Source organism: Helianthus annuus, chromosome 7 (assembly GCF_002127325.2).
Source record: "Helianthus annuus cultivar XRQ/B chromosome 7, HanXRQr2.0-SUNRISE, whole genome shotgun sequence".
Taxonomy (NCBI): Eukaryota; Viridiplantae; Streptophyta; class Magnoliopsida; order Asterales; family Asteraceae; genus Helianthus; species Helianthus annuus.
In genome coordinates, this window is record NC_035439.2 from 18,315,636 (window position 1) to 18,333,813 (window position 18,178).

The window sequence follows — 18,178 nt, forward strand, 5'->3', positions numbered from 1 at the left end:
AGCTCGTATCTGTGCAGGAAGACTGGACTGGATGGTAAGCTGTAGCGCTCGCACGCGCTTAGGTAGAGTGTCTTTCCGGCTGAGGGCATCAGCCACAACATTGGCCTTGCCTGGATGATACTTGATGGCGCATTCGTAGTCGTTCAGAAGTTCAACCCATCTTCGTTGACGCATATTCAAATCCTTTTGCCTAAGAATATGCTCGAGACTCCTGTGATCGGTGTAAATCGTGCACCTGGTACCGTACAGGTAGTGTCGGCATATCTTAAGCGCGAAAACAACAGCTCCCAGCTCTAAATCGTGCGTCGTGTAGTTCCGTTCATGAACCTTGAGTTGCCGAGAAGCGTAGGCTATCACTTTATCCCGCTGCATCAATACGCAACCCAGACCCTGTATTGATGCGTCACAATAAACCACGAAGTCATCCGTGCCCTCTGGCAATGAAAGAATAGGTGCGCTGCAAAGCCTATCCTTTAAGTACTGAAAAGCGGTCTCTTGAGTATTACCCCATCTGTAAACGACACCTTTCTGTGTAAGCATAGTGAGTGGTTGCGCGATCTTGGAGAAGTCTTTAATAAATCGCCTGTAGTAACCCGCCAAACCCAAGAATTGGCGTATTTCTGTTGGTGTACGTGGTGCTGGCCAGTTTCTGATCGAATCAACCTTGGATGGATCGACATGAATCCCATCCTTGTTCACCACATGGCCTAAGAAGTGGACTTCACGAAGCCAGAAGTCGCATTTTGAAAACTTTGCATACAGTTGCTCCTTTCGAAGAAGTTCCAAGATAAGGCGTAAGTGCTGCTCGTGCTCCTCCTGACTCTTGGAGTAAATCAAAATGTCGTCGATGAAAACGATAACAAACTTGTCGAGATAGGGTTTGCACACCCTGTTCATAAGATCCATGAAGACTGCAGGTGCGTTTGTAAGCCCGAATGGCATGACAAGAAACTCGTAATGACCGTAGCGAGTTCTGAAAGCGGTTTTGGAGACGTCCTCATCCCGGACTCTCAGCTGATGATACCCTGACCTTAAATCAATCTTGGAATAGTAACACGACCCTTGCAACTGGTCGAATAAGTCGTCGATGCGCGGAAGAGGATAACGGTTCTTCACTGTCACCTTGTTGAGTTCACGGTAGTCTATACACATTCTGAACGTACCGTCTTTCTTCTTCACAAATAACACTGGAGCTCCCCAAGGCGAAGAGCTTGGACGAATAAAGCCCTTTTCCAAGAGCTCTTGCAGCTGCTTCGACAGTTCTTCCAGTTCGGTTGGAGCTAAACGATACGGTGCGCGGGCTATTGGTGCTGCTCCTGGAGCTAATTCAATCTGAAACTCAACTTGACGATGAGGAGGTAAACCAGGTAAATCTTCAGGAAACACTTGAGGAAAATCACGCACAACTGGTATATCCTCCAGCTTCTTTTCCTTTGCTGATGCGTCAGTGACAAGTGCCAGAATGGCGGTATGTCCCTTTCGTAAACATTTCTGCGCCTTTAAGTAAGAGATGATGCCAACCACAGCACCACTCTTGTCACCTTGTACTTCGAGAGGTTCCTGACTGGAGCGAGGAATACGAATAACTTTTTCTTTGCATAAGATCTCCGCATGATGTTGGGATAACCAATCCATACCGATGACGACGTCGAAACTACCCAAAACTATGGGTATGAGATCAATCGAGAAAGTCTGACCCGCTAAAACAATGCTACAACCCTTGACTACATGAGCGGCTTCTACACTTTTACCATTTGCTAGTTCTACGACGTGTTTAGTGTCTAGGGGTGTTGGTGTACGTTTTAATAATTTACCCATTTTCAGTGACATATAACTTGTATCAGCACCCGAATCAAATAAAACAGTAACATAAATATCGTCGAGAAGAAACTTACCCATAACCACATTGGGATCATTCACTGCATCTCCTCGACCCAACACAAAAGCACGACCTCGAGCTTCATTGCCGTTGTTGTTGTTACCATTACCCTGATTGTTGTTATTCCCGTTGCCCTGGTTGTTGTTGTTATTGCGATTCTGGTTCAACTGAGGGCAATCGCGTTTGTAGTGACCTTCAGCCCCACACTGGAAACACCCCCGGTTTCCACGCTGTGGCTGCTGCTGCTGATTCTGTGGAGCTGGCGGTGGAAGTTGCTGGTTCTGATTCACTGGTCGCGCGCTTCTACAATCTTTGGCCTCATGGCCCATCTTGTGGCATCTTTGACATTGACTCCTGCGACATCTTCCACTGTGGTGTTTGTTGCACCTGTTACACCACGGGTGATTTCCCTTATAACCACTATGTCCCTGACTGCCCGATGACTGCTGACTCGGACTCTGGTAATCGTTGGTGCGACGTTGCTGAGTTTGGGACTGAACAGACGCTGATCCCCTGCTGGAATCCCCGTCCCACTTTCTTTTATTCTCGCTGGGTGTGGCAGAAGTAGCAGCAGTGGGAGTGACTGTAGTAACAGCTGTAGCAGTAGCGCCGACACGCTTCGGCAGTTTATTCTGATCCACTGCCTGATCGGTGATGCGGTGAGCGAGACGCTGTATTTCCTGGATATTGTTGAGGTTAGCCGAGGTAACGTGGCTCTGTATTTCTGGCACCAAACCTTTGAGATACAACTCGATACGCTTGTAAGGAGGGTCCACCATAGTTGGACATAACACAGCCAACTCATTCGATCTCTTGGTGTAAGCTTCGATCTCCGAACCAACCATTTTCAAATTATACAACTCATCCTCCAACTTGTGAATGTCTTCTCTAGTGCAGTATTCCCGCTTGATCAGTTCTTTGAATTCATTCCAGGGTGTGGCGTTAGCAGCTGCCAACCCTAAGATCTGCACTTGTGCGTTCCACCAAGTGAGCGCAATCCCTTCAAGTGTGCCAGTGGCGAACTTCACCCTGCGAGCCTCAGGGCATTCACACATTTCAAAAACCGACTCGAGCTTTTCAAACCAGTGGAGGAGTCCAACTGCCCCCTCCGTGCCACTGAACGAGCTAGGGCGACAGTCCATGAAATTCTTGAATGTGCACCCAGGTTGTTGCTGAGCGGGTTGACCTATTGTGTACGAATAGGGCAAAGTTAAGTACGAGAATTAATGTAGGATCTAAAGATCCTAGTGTCTATACTGCAGGGTGTACTACCTGCTTGGGCGGCTGCAACTGCCGCAGCAACGAGAGCCTCTAGCTGGGCTTGAGTCATGGTAATTCGTGCGGCCATTGATCTTCACATCAAAGGCAACATAAGTGAGAAAGGTTCGCGAATAGTGCGATGACAGAAGAGTGTAAGCACATAAGTATTCTCATGCAATGACAAGTTGTGAGCAAAGTAATGTAGGCATACTACGAGCGAAGTTCTAAGCAAATTCTAGCATATAGGCAATAAACATAAACCTTATTACCTAAGAAGTTGAGTCTTGCACGTGGAGCGAAGCGTCGTTGTGGATCGTTGAGAGCACTGTTCTGGTTATAGTCTGGTTTTAATAAAAACGTTTTTCCATATTAAAACCAAGTTCTCTATAACCAATGGCTCTGATACCAATCTGTCACACCCCCAAAATCCACCTGCGGAGTATCACCGCTTGGGAGCGTGACTGACCAGGATCAAGCCACCAATCATATTGAACATAGCATAACATAAATAAAGTAGTTCGTAAAACCTCATTCAATACAATTGATGTTTCAAAACAAACATAGTATCAGTAGCGGAAGCATAAGTAAATAACCCAAGTAAACCATAAGTTCAATTATTCGAAATGTTTAAACATAGCGTTCATAATCCACTGCCCACAACGTCCCGCTCCTCCAGTGCAAGCTCCATAAGTACCTAAGGTCCTGCAAGGCATGCAGCAGATAATCAACAAACTAGTTGAGCGAGTTCACAGTTTATAGTTTAGTTTGGGTAATAGTGCGTTTGTTCAATTAAGTTTCGTATCGTATCAATTCCATCGCGGCCTCACAGGCATGTGTGCGAAGATTATGTTCGTTAGTTCGCGACCATAGTCCTTACCGACCAGGGTGTGTGCGAAGGCAATTTATCAGTTCGTTCGCGACCATAGTCTTTACCGACCAGGGTGGGTGCGAAGGCAGTTGAGTAGTTCGTAAGCATCAACAGTTTAATCGTTCGTTACAGTATCAAAGTATGCACAAGTAATCATCCAACCCATTCCCACCCTGGGAACCCATGCCTTGGCTGTGTGAACTCACCTTGGTTTGCTCGGTATGCTAGGTTATGCACTCACAAGTAATTTATTCACGTCCTATCGTATGCACGTATAACAAATCAGTTCATGTTCACAACGATACGCATGCAATTTAATGTTCACATAACAGTCAGTTTGCATATCGACACAACACGTATTATTTCACAGTAGAACATCAGCTATCATTCAATTCATGGTCATCTTTCGACACATTAGAGATCTTTCGACTAACAGGTATCATAGCTATCTTTCGAACAGAATGTTATGTTTCGAACTTAATGTTATCATTCGGTCATTGCTATCCTTCGGTCAACACTATGTTTCGAACATCTAGTATCTTTCGGTATCTTTCGGTTACTACCATGTTTCGAGTAACTGATATCTTTCGATGGATATCAGTTACGTTACAAGTTTCCAAGTTTTGCTGTGATTATCAATTAACACCAATATCACAAATCAGTTAACATCAACCAGATCAAACAAGCATAATTCCCATGTTTATCAAGAACCCTAATCTGAATAACAAGATTATTTAAACTATCCAACTTACACATAGGTGTCGATTACATGAACATGTCCGATTACCATATTTAGCCGATTATCAACCTGATTAACATACATATCCAATTCGTATACAAACAATCCGGCCGATTAATCAAACAAGTTTGACCGATTTGCTAACCGATCAACAACAACATCCTAGTAATCATGACTATTCAATCCAATTATATTTGCTAAACCTAGCTTATCCGATTCATGACAACATATAAACAACATATTGCAAGACCATTGATCAATCATGAAATCATACATCATAAACAACATCACACACTAACCGGAAATCGGGGTTGCGGAAATAAAATCCTTCGAACAGGGACTAAGTCTGCTTTGCCGTCGCACACACACAAAGGAACTAGGGTTTTTCTTAGAAAATAACCATCAGTTTACATGCACTCCCATATATACGTATCACAGTAATGGGCCAAGCCCATTGGAAAGACTGGGCCGAAACATATCGAAGGATATGTTTCGTGCTCGAAGGATATGTTTCGTGCTCGAAGGATATGTTTCGAGGTCTTCGAATCGAAGGTCATCCTTCGTGGTCCTTCGAATCCTTCGAACTGTATGACATGTTCCGATCTAGACTAAGTGTTTTAATAATAATCCTAACATTATTTTCTACCACAGCAAGTAATCACATATAGGCCAAATGACAATCGTTTCATTAAAACACAACACGTACAACTTCCAATTCACAATACAAACAACTAAACAGTCAAAGTCAACACGCATCAAGTGCGAAAGTGAAAATCAGAAACTCGAGTTGTCACAAAGTCATTAATACAAAACCAATTAAAAAGTGCAAAAGATTAAAAATAAAAAAAATTACATTAAACACTTGTCTTCACCAAGTGATGTAAGAGACTTAGGCAAAGATGGCCTTTTATTGTCAAGAACTCTTACTATCAATCTTGGATCCCGAGACGACTCACACACTCTATGATGGACAATGGATGATGGTGGTGGATGATGGTGTTATGGTGGTGGTGGGTGGTAGGTGAAGTGTGAGAGAGGTGGTGTGCCAAGGGATGAGTTGCAAGAGCTCCAAACACTCCTATTTATAGGCTGAACAGAAGCTCGAGCACGGCCCCGTGTCCATCCGAATCTCTCTCTTCATTAATTGTAATTCGCAATTACAATAAATGTGCCTGTAGGAAGTTGACCATGCCCCCGTGTCCGCTGGGCACGACCCCGTGGTGGGCAACAGAAGCTTCTATGGGTTTGTCTTTTCTGCTGACTCTTGGGCACGGCCCCGTGCTCGCTGAGCACGGGGCGTGTTCAGTCTTCTGTCTTCTTTGTTTTTCTTGGGAAGATGCTGTCGGGAGGTCGGGCATGCCACTTTTGTTCCTTTTCTTGTATTTATGTTAGATTTAGTTGTCTTTTTGCTTCTTTTGTTAATTTGAGCTCATTTAATCCTGAAAATAAAAAAGGAAGACAAAAGCATACTTTTTCCAACATTAGTACTAAAAAAGGGTTAGTTTTATGCCACAATTGATGTAATTTATATGTTGCATTTTGTGCACATCAGAATGTTTTCCAACTTTCTTTCAACTCTTTTACACTCAATGCCTTCAAACCGGTAGAAATGGAGTTTGAACCGACTCACTTATCATCCTAGTAGTTGTGCGGTTCAAGATTCAGGTTCTATCCACGAGATTCACCGACTTCGGGATAAACGTTAAACTCCGTTCCGAACAGTTCACCGGCCGGATTTGGGTGATTCATGTCCGAGCAGGAGAAACAAGTAAGAACGAGGGTCCTATGGTTCAACTCGTTGTCAAAGTACCTCGATATAATGTCAAACAATCAAAACAGCCAAGTGTTAGACGAACAAGTCGACTAGGCCAACCGATCGGCTAGCACATGGCCCCACACTTTAACAAATTCATGAAGTCTTGTATTGAACGAAGTGCTGTGCGATCGGACTACGGTCTGATTTGAATTACTCTTCGGATCATGAGATACTATGCTTCAACACTTAATCGATTTTCAACTTGTTCAACACGTTGGAGTGCTACCCGATCGGTCGAGCCGTCCGACCAGGTGACACCCTGATAAGAACTTGTTGTTGAAGTACCTAACCGATCGGTTAAGCCGACCGATCGAACGGTCCGTTCGATCGATCGACCTGAAAGGTAAGGATACTTCAATATTTTCAAATACTACAACGAAAACCTCAAAAGGTCAAACCATCATACACAAACACATCCTTCCCAAAGGAAGAAACAATCCACTCGAACAGTCCATCCGATCGGCCTACTGACCGACCGGACAGACTGTCCGAACGGACTGGTTAACTAAACGATCAAGCCGTCCGATCGGACCTACTGTCCGATCGACCAGGTTGTCCGACCCTCCGACACTTGTTTTCGTTTTACGCGTTGCTTATCGTTATGCTATCGAACTATTCAGGCTAACCCTACTCTCAAGTGCTCCCTTCAATCCACCAATCACTGTGAGTATACTCGAACCCTTTTTGCTTTAGCACTTTTGGGTGTTACATACGTTCCTTATTCTAAATCACAATCGAACACACTACTCAATTATTTCAAGCGCTAACCGTTATCGCGTGTATTACGTGACTAAATGAATGCTTGTTGTTATGTTTACACGTGGAATGCTGTCTACCTGCCTTAACGAGGATAGTACTATACTTTGGACTCAGCACCCGTTCACACGGGGGTTGTTAAGGACAATTACTTGCATGGATTATGGTGGTAATCATGTATTGCGAACTGCCTCGGGCAGTCAACCCGCAGTCATTGGTATCGATAGATCCATGTCGATAATTAACATGCTTCGTTTTCCTCTGTGTACGTGCTGGTTATGCGTAAACTATTTCGAACTCTATTATGCTATTATCAAACTTGTATGCTCACCTTTACATTATATGTATTGACTTTATTTTAACGTATGTGATAGGCAATTAGGATGCTTATCTGCTAGGAAGGCGAGCTTAGAATAAGCGTCTAGAGCATAGTTGTCTGTAGATCTTGTAGATCGGGTCTCTAGAAGCATTTGAACAATTTTTATATTTAAAATCTGAGTTGTCGGAACAGAATATTTGACTTGATGTTATCTGTGATAATTTGTTTGCTATTTAAGGTAAGGTATGGGACGTATTATTTAAATTGAATAGTAATAATAATTGTTATGGAAACTTCTGGACAATCTGTTTCGCTCAGTGCCATGCCCTGATGATTCCGCCATCGGGTGGGGTGTGACACATCAGACCTAAAAAAGTGGGCTCCGGCCTAGGCACATACATCCATCATCGCCCACTTCACTGCTTTTAAGGGGCAGCACTGTCACACCCCAACCAATGGCGGAATCATCAGGGCATGGCACTGAGCGAAACAGATTGTCCAGAAGTTTCCATAACAATTATCATCACTATTCAGTTTAAATTAACACGTCCCATACCGTGTCCCAAATAACAAACAAATTATTACAGATAACAACTAGTCAAATATTCTGTTCCGACAACTCAGATTTTTAAATAAAACAAATAAATATTGTTCAGATGCTCCTAAAGACCCAGCCTGACAAGATCTACAGACAACTATGCTCTAGTTGCTTTTTCCTGACAGACAACTATTTGTTGGGGGCCTCTAGAGCTTTATTCTAGCCTCGCTTTCCTAGCAAGCAAAAATCTTAAACACCTGTCACATACGTTAAAATAAAGTCAATACACATAATGTAAAGGTGAGCATACAAGTTTGATAATAGCATATAGAGTTCGAATAGTTTACGCATAACCAGCACGTACACAGAGGAAAACGAAGCATGTTAATTATCGACATGGATCTATCGATACCAATGACTGCGGGTTGACCGTCCGAGACGGTTTGCAATACATGATTACCACCGTAATCCATGCAAGTAATTGTCCTTAACAACCCCCATCTGAACGGGTGCTGAGTCCAAACTATAGTACTACGTCGTTAAGGCAGGTAGACAGCATTCCACGTGTAAACACAATCAACAAGCATTCATTTAGTCACGTAATACATGCAATTTGGTTAGCGTTCAAACAATTGAGTAGCGTGTTCGATAGTGGTTTTGATAAGTAACGTATGTAACACCCAAAAGTGCTAAAAGCAAAAAGGGATCGAGTATACTCACAGCGATTGATTGATGGATTGAAGGGAGCGCTTGAGAGTAGGGTTAGCCAGAACAGTTCGACAGCATAATGATGAATAACACGTAGAATGGAAACAAGTGTAAGTGGGTCGAACAGCCTGGTCGATCGAACAGCAGGTTCGATCGGACGGGATGTTCGTTCGGTTAGACAATTCGTTCGGACAGTCTGTTCGATCGGCCGGTAGGCTCGATCGGCTGGACTGTTCGAGTGGATTGTTTCTTCCTTTGAGTAGGATGTGTTTGTGTATGATGGTTTGAACTTTTGAAGTTTTCGTTGCAGTATTTGAGAACACTGAAGTGTTCTTACCTTTCAGGTCCATCGATCGAACGGTCTGTTCGATCGGCCGGCTTAACCGATCGGTTAGGAACTTCAGTAGTAGTCCTCAGCAGGATGTCACTCGATCGAACAACATACTCGATCGAACAGCATGCTCGATCGGGTGGCATTCCGATACGTCGAACGAATTGAAAATCGATTAAGTGTTAAAGCATAGTATCTCATGATCCGAGGAGTAATGTTGACAATTGTTGTTCGATCGAACAATACCTCGTTCAATACCATACTTCATGAAATTGTTAAGGTGTGGGGCCATATGCTAGCCGATCGTTCGAACAGCCTAACCGTTCGGCCAGCATCCTGACCTGGTCGGCCTGTTCGTCTAACACTTGGCTGTTCTGATTATTTGGCGTTATATTGAGGTAGTTTGACAACGAGCTTAACCAGAGAACCTTTGTTCTTACTTGTTCCTCCTGCTCGGACAGGAATCACCCAAGTCCGGCCGGTGAACGGTTCGGAACTGCGGTTTACGTTTAACCCGAAGTCGGTGAACCTCTTAGATAGAATCCGAATCTTGAACCTCACAACCATTAGAATGATTAGTGAGTTGGCTCAAGCTTCGTTTCTACCGTTTGAAGGCATTGAGTGTAAAAGAGTTGAAAGAACGTTGGAGTTCCTTCTTTCAATTCTTCACATCATGTAAATGTCTAGATCTTTGGTAGATCTTAGCTTGTTTGTGTGGAAATCGGTTAGATCCGAGCTATTCATGGTGGATTGAAGCCAAGACATGATGTTCTTGAAGAACACCATGATGACATCATCCAAGAATGCTTAGATCTTGGTGATTTCACGGTTAGAAATCAAGATTTGAAAGATAGAAAGGTGTGGGAGCATGTTTTGATCAAGGAAGTACAAGATTTAGTATGAAAACTTACCGGAATCAGAAGAAATCTGAGAAAAGATGGAGGAGCACGAGCTGGTCGGTCAAAGCTTTCCAAAAGTGGTAAAGAGTGACAATGACAACCCTATTTATAGGCTCCAATAGAGGAAAGGGCTGGCCGATCGGCCAGGCTTCCCCGATCGGACAGCCTGCTCGATCGAACAGTCTGTTCGATCGGCTGGGCTGTTCGATCGGCTGACAGCCTGATCGATTAACAGCCTGGTTCGAGGGTTCGGTGTGATGATTTTCGATATTTCGATTTCGATTGTAGGCGATACGAGTACGATAGAGTTTCCAAATCAAATTACTTTTAATCCCAACCACTATATCTAACATACAATCATCTATGCTTCAACCTATCCTTACGTTATCATTTGTCATAATTCGATTTCGATTGCATTCGATTTGAGCTTCGAGTTTCGATTCGAGTTTCGATTGATTCGATTGAATACCACACAAAACATAAAGTAAGCACGCACAGGTAACACATAAGGCACACATACACGTATAGCAACAACCAAAGTTTGTGTAATTCGAGATTTGAGTTCGATGATAGTTAGATCGGTTTGATTACTGATTAGTTAACTTTATCGCATTGTTACTTCCTACTATTCACAGTCGTAAATCGGTTCGCGTCGATCAAACATTCGATTACTTTGATTCTTTCTTGATTATAACACTTACTCCACATAATACAAATAAAACATAAAGTCGACTATATACAGTCAGAGAAAGTCAAAGTTGACTTGTACTTTGACTTTGACTTTGACATTCGAAAACACGGGGTGTTACAGCCTCCCCTTGTTTAGGGAATTTCGTCCCGAAATTAGGCTCGAAGCTGCACAACACCGTGAATTACCAATTTGACGCTTCAGATCTTCATTTGAACAACTGCGGGTACTTGGCCTTCATGTCGCTTTCGAGTTCCCAAGTGAACTCCACGCCTCATTTGCCTTCCCATCGGACCTTTACGATAGGGATGCGTGAGCGTCTGAGTTGCTTGGTTTGGCGATCCATGATTTCGACAGGCTTTTCCATGAAGTGTAACGTTTCGTTGACCTGAAGATCGTCGAGAGGTACAATCAAATCATGGTCAGCTAGGCATTTTCGGAGGTTTGACACATGGAAAGTCGGGTGGACGTTACTGAGTTCCTCCGGTAGTTCGAGTTTGTAGGCGACTTTTCCGATCCTTTCCAGAATCTTAAAAGGTCCAACATATCGAGGCGCTAGTTTCCCTTTCTTGCCAAATCTGACTTCACCCTTCCAAGGTGATACCTTTAGGAGTACGTAGTCGCCAACGTCAAATTCAAGGGGCTTGCGTCTTCTATCGGCGTAACCTTTCTGTCTATCACTGGCCTTTGCCAAGTTGTCGTGAATCTAGAGGACTTTGTCAGTCGTTTCTTTTAGTAACTCGGGACCGGTTAATTGCGAATGACCGATCTCGTGCCATACAATAGGCGAACGACATCTTCTTCCATACAAAGCCTCGAATGGTGCCATTTGTATGTTGGCATGATAGCTGTTGTTGTACAAGAATTCGACTAGCGGTAGGTGTTTGTTCCAACTACCACTGAAGTCTATGACACACGCGCGGAGCATGTGCTCAAGAGTACGGATCGTTCTTTCAGTCTGACCGTCAGTTTAAGGATGGAATGCAGTACTCAGGTTAGGCGACGTACCAAGGGCCGCTTGAAACGTTTCCCACAGTCGCAAAGTAAACCGAGCGTCACGGTCTGAAATGATGTCACGAGGCGTACCATGATTACGAATGATCTCGTCGGTGTAGATTCGGGCTAGTCGTTCTACCTTGTAGTCTTCCCGTATTGGCAGAAAGTGGGCTGATTTGGTCAGACGATCAACTATAACCCAAATGCTGTCGTGACCTGATGGCGTGGGTGGAAGTTTGGTTATGAAATCCATAGCTATACTCTCCCACTTCCATATGGGAATTGGAGATTGTTCGAGTAAGCCGGAAGGTCGTTGATGTTTAGCCTTAACTCTCGCACAAGTCAGGCAACTTCCAACATAGAGGGCGATATCCCGCTTCATACCCGGCCACCAGTACTTGTAACGAAGGTCCTGGTACATTTTATCGGCACCGGGATGAATAGAGTATCGGGACTTGTGGGCTTTGTTCATTATAATCTTTCGCAAATCGGTCCGCCTAGGGATCCAAATTCGGTCCAGATAATAGAAAATCCCGTCTGCTTTGCTTACAAGTTGAGCTCCATCGTTGTAGATTCTATCCTTCTTCAAGGTGCGTTCATTAAAACAAGCATGCTGAGCTTCGCGGATAAGAGCTTCGAGGTTGTGCTGGGCTTGGGTATTGCGAATACTGAGCAAATAACTCCGTCTGCTGAGTGCGTCGGCTACAACATTTGCCTTGCCCGGGTGATAACGAATCTCACAGTCGTAATCGTTAAGGAGTTCTACCCATCGGCATTGACGCATGTTCTTTCTGATCAAAGATGTGTTGTAAACTCCTGTGATCGGTGAAGATCGTACACTTGGTACCATACAGGTAGTGTCGCCAAATCTTCAATGCAAAAACAACTGCGCCTAGCTCGAGATCATGGGTTGTATAGTTCTTCTCGTGGATTTTGAGCTGACGAGATGCGTACGCTATAACCTTGTCCCGTTGCATGAGTACACAGCCAAGACCAAGGTTGGAAGCATAACAGTAGACAATGAAATCGTCGTTTCCGTCCGGCAACGTGAGAACAGGAGCATTGCAGAGCTTGCGCTTAAGGGTCTGGAAAGCAGACTCTTGTTCAGTTCCCCAAACAAAAGACCTGTCTTTATGGGTAAGAGCGGTAAGCGGCACAGCGATCTTAGAGAATCCTTCGATAAATCATCGATAATAACCCGCTAATCCAAGGAATGATCGGACTTCAGACGGGTTCTTAGGCGTAATCCAGCTTTTGACTGCTTCAATCTTCGCGGGATCGACATGAATACCCTGACTATTCACGATGTGATCCAGAAACTGAACCTCCTCCAACCAGAATTCGCACTTGGAGAACTTGGCGTAGAGTTGGTTCCCCTGGAGTAACTCGAGAACCAAACGTAGATGTTGCGCGTGTTCGGCTTTCGTCTTGGAATAGATCAGAACATCGTCGATGAACACGATGAAGAAACGGTCAAGATAAGGCTTACACACGCGATTCATCAGATCCATAAAAACCGCGGGTGCGTTGGTTAGTCCAAAGGGCATAACAACGAATTCGTAGTGGCCGTATCGAGTGTGAAAGGCTGTTTTGGGTATATCTTCCTCTTGAATGCGCAACTAATGATAGCCTGAACGTAGATCGATCTTCGAAAAACACTTGGCACCTTGCAGCTGATCAAATAAGTCATCGATTCGAGGCAATGGGTAACGGTTCTTGATGGTTAGCTTATTCAATTCCCGATAGTCGATGCACATCCTGAACGTCCCATCCTTCTTTTTGACGAAAAGGACTGGCGCGCCCCAAGGAGAGGTGCTCGGGCGAATAAAGCCTTTTTCAAGTAACTCTTGGAGTTAGTTTGAGAGTTCCCTCATCTCGGATGGCGTGAGTCGATAAGGGGCTTTAGCAACAGGGTTAGCTCCAGGAATATGGTCGATACGAAAGTCGATATCACGACTTGGCGGTAATCCAGGAAGATCATCAGGGAACACCTGAGGAAATTCACGAACTACTGGGACGTCTTTGACTTCAACCTTCTTTTTCTTTTCCTTCTCTGCTACTACAATGTTGGCCAAGAAAGCGATGTATTCCTTGCGGAGATACTTGCTAGCTTGGACGCATGACATAAGTTTAAGTCCCTTCGAAGCTGTTTCACCGTACACACACAATAAATCACCATTCGCGAGCGAGAATCGAATCATCTTTTCGAAGCATACAACTTCAGCATGGTTTTCGCGAAGAAAGTCCATGCCTACTATGACGTCAAAACTTCCGAGTTGCATCGGAATAAGGTCGATTGGAAAGAGGTGGTTGTTGAGCTCGAGGGTACAATCACGAAGAACAGAGTTAACAGCGACGGTTCTTCCAGTAGCAACTTCGACTTCGAATGACGAGGGGAGATAAGAACGCTTACGACTAAGGAGCTTCTCGAATTCAAACGACACAAAGCAGTTATTGGCTCCAGTATCAAACAAACATGATGCATAAATACCGTTCACAAGGAACGTACCATTAACCACGTTGTTGTCAGCCTGGGCTTGACGGGCATTGATGTTAAAGGTTCTGGCACGGGCTGCTTGCTGTTGCTGCTGAGGCTGCTGCTGTTGCTGCTGCTGGGGTTCTTGTTTCACAACCCTGTTCGGGCACATGTTTGCAAAGTGGTTACGGTCATCACATGCAAAGCAGACTCGAGCATTGACCGCGGGTGCTTGAGTTGCAGGGTGGCCTTGAGGGGCTGGGAGTAGAGCTTGATGAGCGGCGGCTTGAACTGGGGCTTGACGGGGACCTAACGACAGTTCGCCGTGAAATGCCCGTATAGGTTGCAGTGGGCACAGAAACGACAGGCGATTCCCACCGGATGATGGTATGAGCATGTCGGGCAGAGCGGGTGGGGACCTGTGTAAGCGCGCTTAGCTAGCGGCGCATTGATCACTGGAGCTTATCGGTGGTGAGACTGCTGCTGAGCCGGTACGGCTTGCAGAGGGGTAGCAATTGTTGTCACAGCACAGTTCTTGTTGCTGGAGTTGTTGTTGTTATGCTTCTTCTTTCTTCTTGACGACTTGGAGGGTTGAGCAGTGGTGGTGTCGACGGTTGATGTGGCGGTGGCTTGGTGCAGAGACTTGGTATGCTTATCCCAAAATCCAGACTTTACCCGCTTGTCATTGATCTCAGCGGCAAGCAGATAGGTCTCTTCAATCGATGATGGCTTGGCGGCATGAACGAAATCGGCAACGCAATCGGGTAGAGCTCGAATATACTTCTTGATGGCCATGTCTGACGTCTTGACCTGATCGGGACAGATGATGCTAAGCTGTTTAAAGCGTGCAGTTAAAGCAGCGTTGTCTCCATCCTTCTGCTTGATGTTCCAAAAGTCGTCCTCCAGCTTTTGGCGTTCATAGGGAGGGCAAAATTCGTCCATCATAATTGCCTTTAACTCCTCCCAAGTTAGCTCATAAGCTGCATCATTTCCGCGCTTGTTTCGTTCGGCCGTCCACCAGTCTAGAGCTCGGGACTGGAAGACGCCTGTAGCATTGAGGGTGCGGAAATTCTCAGGACAACCGCTTTGGCGCAGAGTGACTTCAACTGAATCGAACCACTGAAACATGGCGGTAGGGCCATCCTCTCCGGTGAATTCTTTGGGTCCGCATGCTTTAAACTGTTTAAAGCTGAAACCAGTCTTGTTGGCATCCTTAGGAGTGTCGATTCATGACTCTTCAGACGACTTGCTGGCATTTTCAAAGACATCGCTCACAGCTTTTGCCACACTCTTGGCGATGATAGTAGCGAGACGCCTGTCTCTCTTCTCTTGGCGAGTAAGTGGGGTTCGGTGTCCAGATGACGACATGGTCTGCAACAGACATCGTCGTATGTCTCAGACGCAACAAATCGAATCTCACCTCGCACGTCTACTACTTACTAAAGCTTAGAAACACGTCGAATCACGCATCACATAAACACGTAGGCACATAACCACAGATTCATGTAATCATAGAAGCACATAGGCACATAGAGCACAGAGACACATAATCACAGAAGCACAAACACAGAAGCAGTCAGAATACATAAACCTATTATTCAAAGCTCACGTGTCGTTCGTATATAGCACATCGAGTAGTTTCGTATAATTGTATAGCATGTCAAGTATAGTATAGTGTATATTGCATTATAGTATCGTCTAGAATTGCAACGACTTGCTAGCGTTTTGAGGTAGAATAGCAATACGAGTCGTGTGTGTCGATCGAAGTGATAGCAAAAATCGAACTAACATCAAAATTAAACATATAAACAGGCAAGCACACATAAAACACATAAAATCGACAAATCATTAGAGTCGGCAGTTGCGGGCTCAGAATCGCAACACATAAAATCGAGGAAATGGATTGTCTGCGGCTACTAGACATTGACTACCCAAAGCGATTCGACTATTCACAATAGACTTGTTGTCACTTTTCGACTTTCGGGATCGTGTTTCTGCCTCGATTCTTGGGCATTCAACGTGTATTCCCTAGGTCATACTCGTGAGTTCAGGTCGTTGGAGTCCGTCGAGGCTTAGGTGAGAGGAGTAAAAGTTGGAATAAGTTGCCAAGATTCGGGTTTCACCCCTGGCTTAGCAATTTCTTCCTTGTTTTAGTAAAGTTTGAGGAGATTATTCATCAAAATATGGATTTCACTCTTGATTTGGTATAATTCTCCTCGTTCGTTATCGAAAACAATAAGGAAATCACTGATAAATTGATAAAATCAGCATTCATCGAACAATTTAGTCGAGAGTTTGCGGCTTTCACACCTAATCTCGGCTAAATCGCTTAACTTTATTTGAGAATTCGAGTGCAGTGATAGCGAGACACACCAGAATATAGCACATAAGCTTGGTCTGTTGGTTCCTAACTATAGTCTAGGTCTCTAAGACAGCGACCCGGACAAGGTCATGTCCTGCCTAATTCCCTATAGTTATGACTCTGATACCAATCTGTCACACCCCAACCGATGGCGGAATCATCGAGGCATGGCACTGAGCGAAACAGATTGTCCAGAAGTTTCCATAACAATTATCATCACTATTCAGTTTAAATTAACACGTCCCATACCGTGTCCCAAATAACAAACAAATTATTACAGATAACAACTAGTCAAATATTCTGTTTCGACAACTCAGATTTTTAAATAAAACAAATAAATATTGTTCAGATGCTCCTAAAGACCCAGCCTGACAAGATCTACAGACAACTATGCTCTAGTTGCTTTTTCCTGACAGACAACTATTTGTTGCGGGCCTCTAGAGCTTTATTCTAGCCTCGCTTTCCTAGCAAGCAAACATCTTAAACACCTGTCACATACGTTAAAATAAAGTCAATACACATAATGTAAAGGTTAGCATACAAGTTTGATAATAGCATATAGAGTTCGAATAGTTTACGCATAACCAGCACGTACACAGAGGAAAACGAAGCATGTTAATTATCGACATGGATCTATCGATACCAATGACTGCGGGTTGACCGTCCGAGACGGTTCGCAATACATGATTACCACCGTAATCCATGCAAGTAATTGTCCTTAACAACCCCCGTGTGAACGGGTGCTGAGTCCAAACTATAGTACAACTTCGTTAAGGCAGGTAGATAGCATTCCACGTGTAAACACAATCAACAAGCATTCATTTAGTCACGTAATACATGCAATTCGGTTAGCGTTCAAACAATTGAGTAGCGTGTTCGATAGTGGTTTTGATAAGTAACGTATGTACACCCAAAAGTGCTAAAAGCAAAAAGGGATCGAGTATACTCACAGCGATTGATTGATGGATTGAAGGGAGCGCTTGAGAGTAGGGTTAGCCAGAACAGTTCGACAGCATAATGATGAATAACACGTAGAATGGAAACAAGTGTAAGTGGGTCGAACAGCCTGGTCGATCGAACAGCAGGTTCGATCGGACGGGATGTTCGTTCGGTTAGACAATTCGTTCGGACAGTCTGTTCGATCGGCCGGTAGGCTCGATCGGCTGGACTGTTCGAGTGGATTGTTTCTTCCTTTGAGTAGGATGTGTTTGTGTATGATGGTTTGAACTTTTGAAGCTTTCGTTGCAGTATTTGAGAACACTGAAGTGTTCTTACCTTTCAGGTCGATCGATCGAACGGTCTGTTCGATCGGCCGGCTTAACCGATCGGTTAGGAACTTCAGTAGTAGAACTCAGCAGGATGTCACTCGTCTATGCTTCAACCTATCCTTACTTTATCATTCGTCATAATTCGATTTCGATTGCATTCGATTTGAGCTTCGAGTTTCGATTGATTCGATTGAATACCACACAAAACATAAAGTAAGCACGCACAGGTAACACATAAGGCACACACACACGTATAGCAACAACCAAAGTTCGTG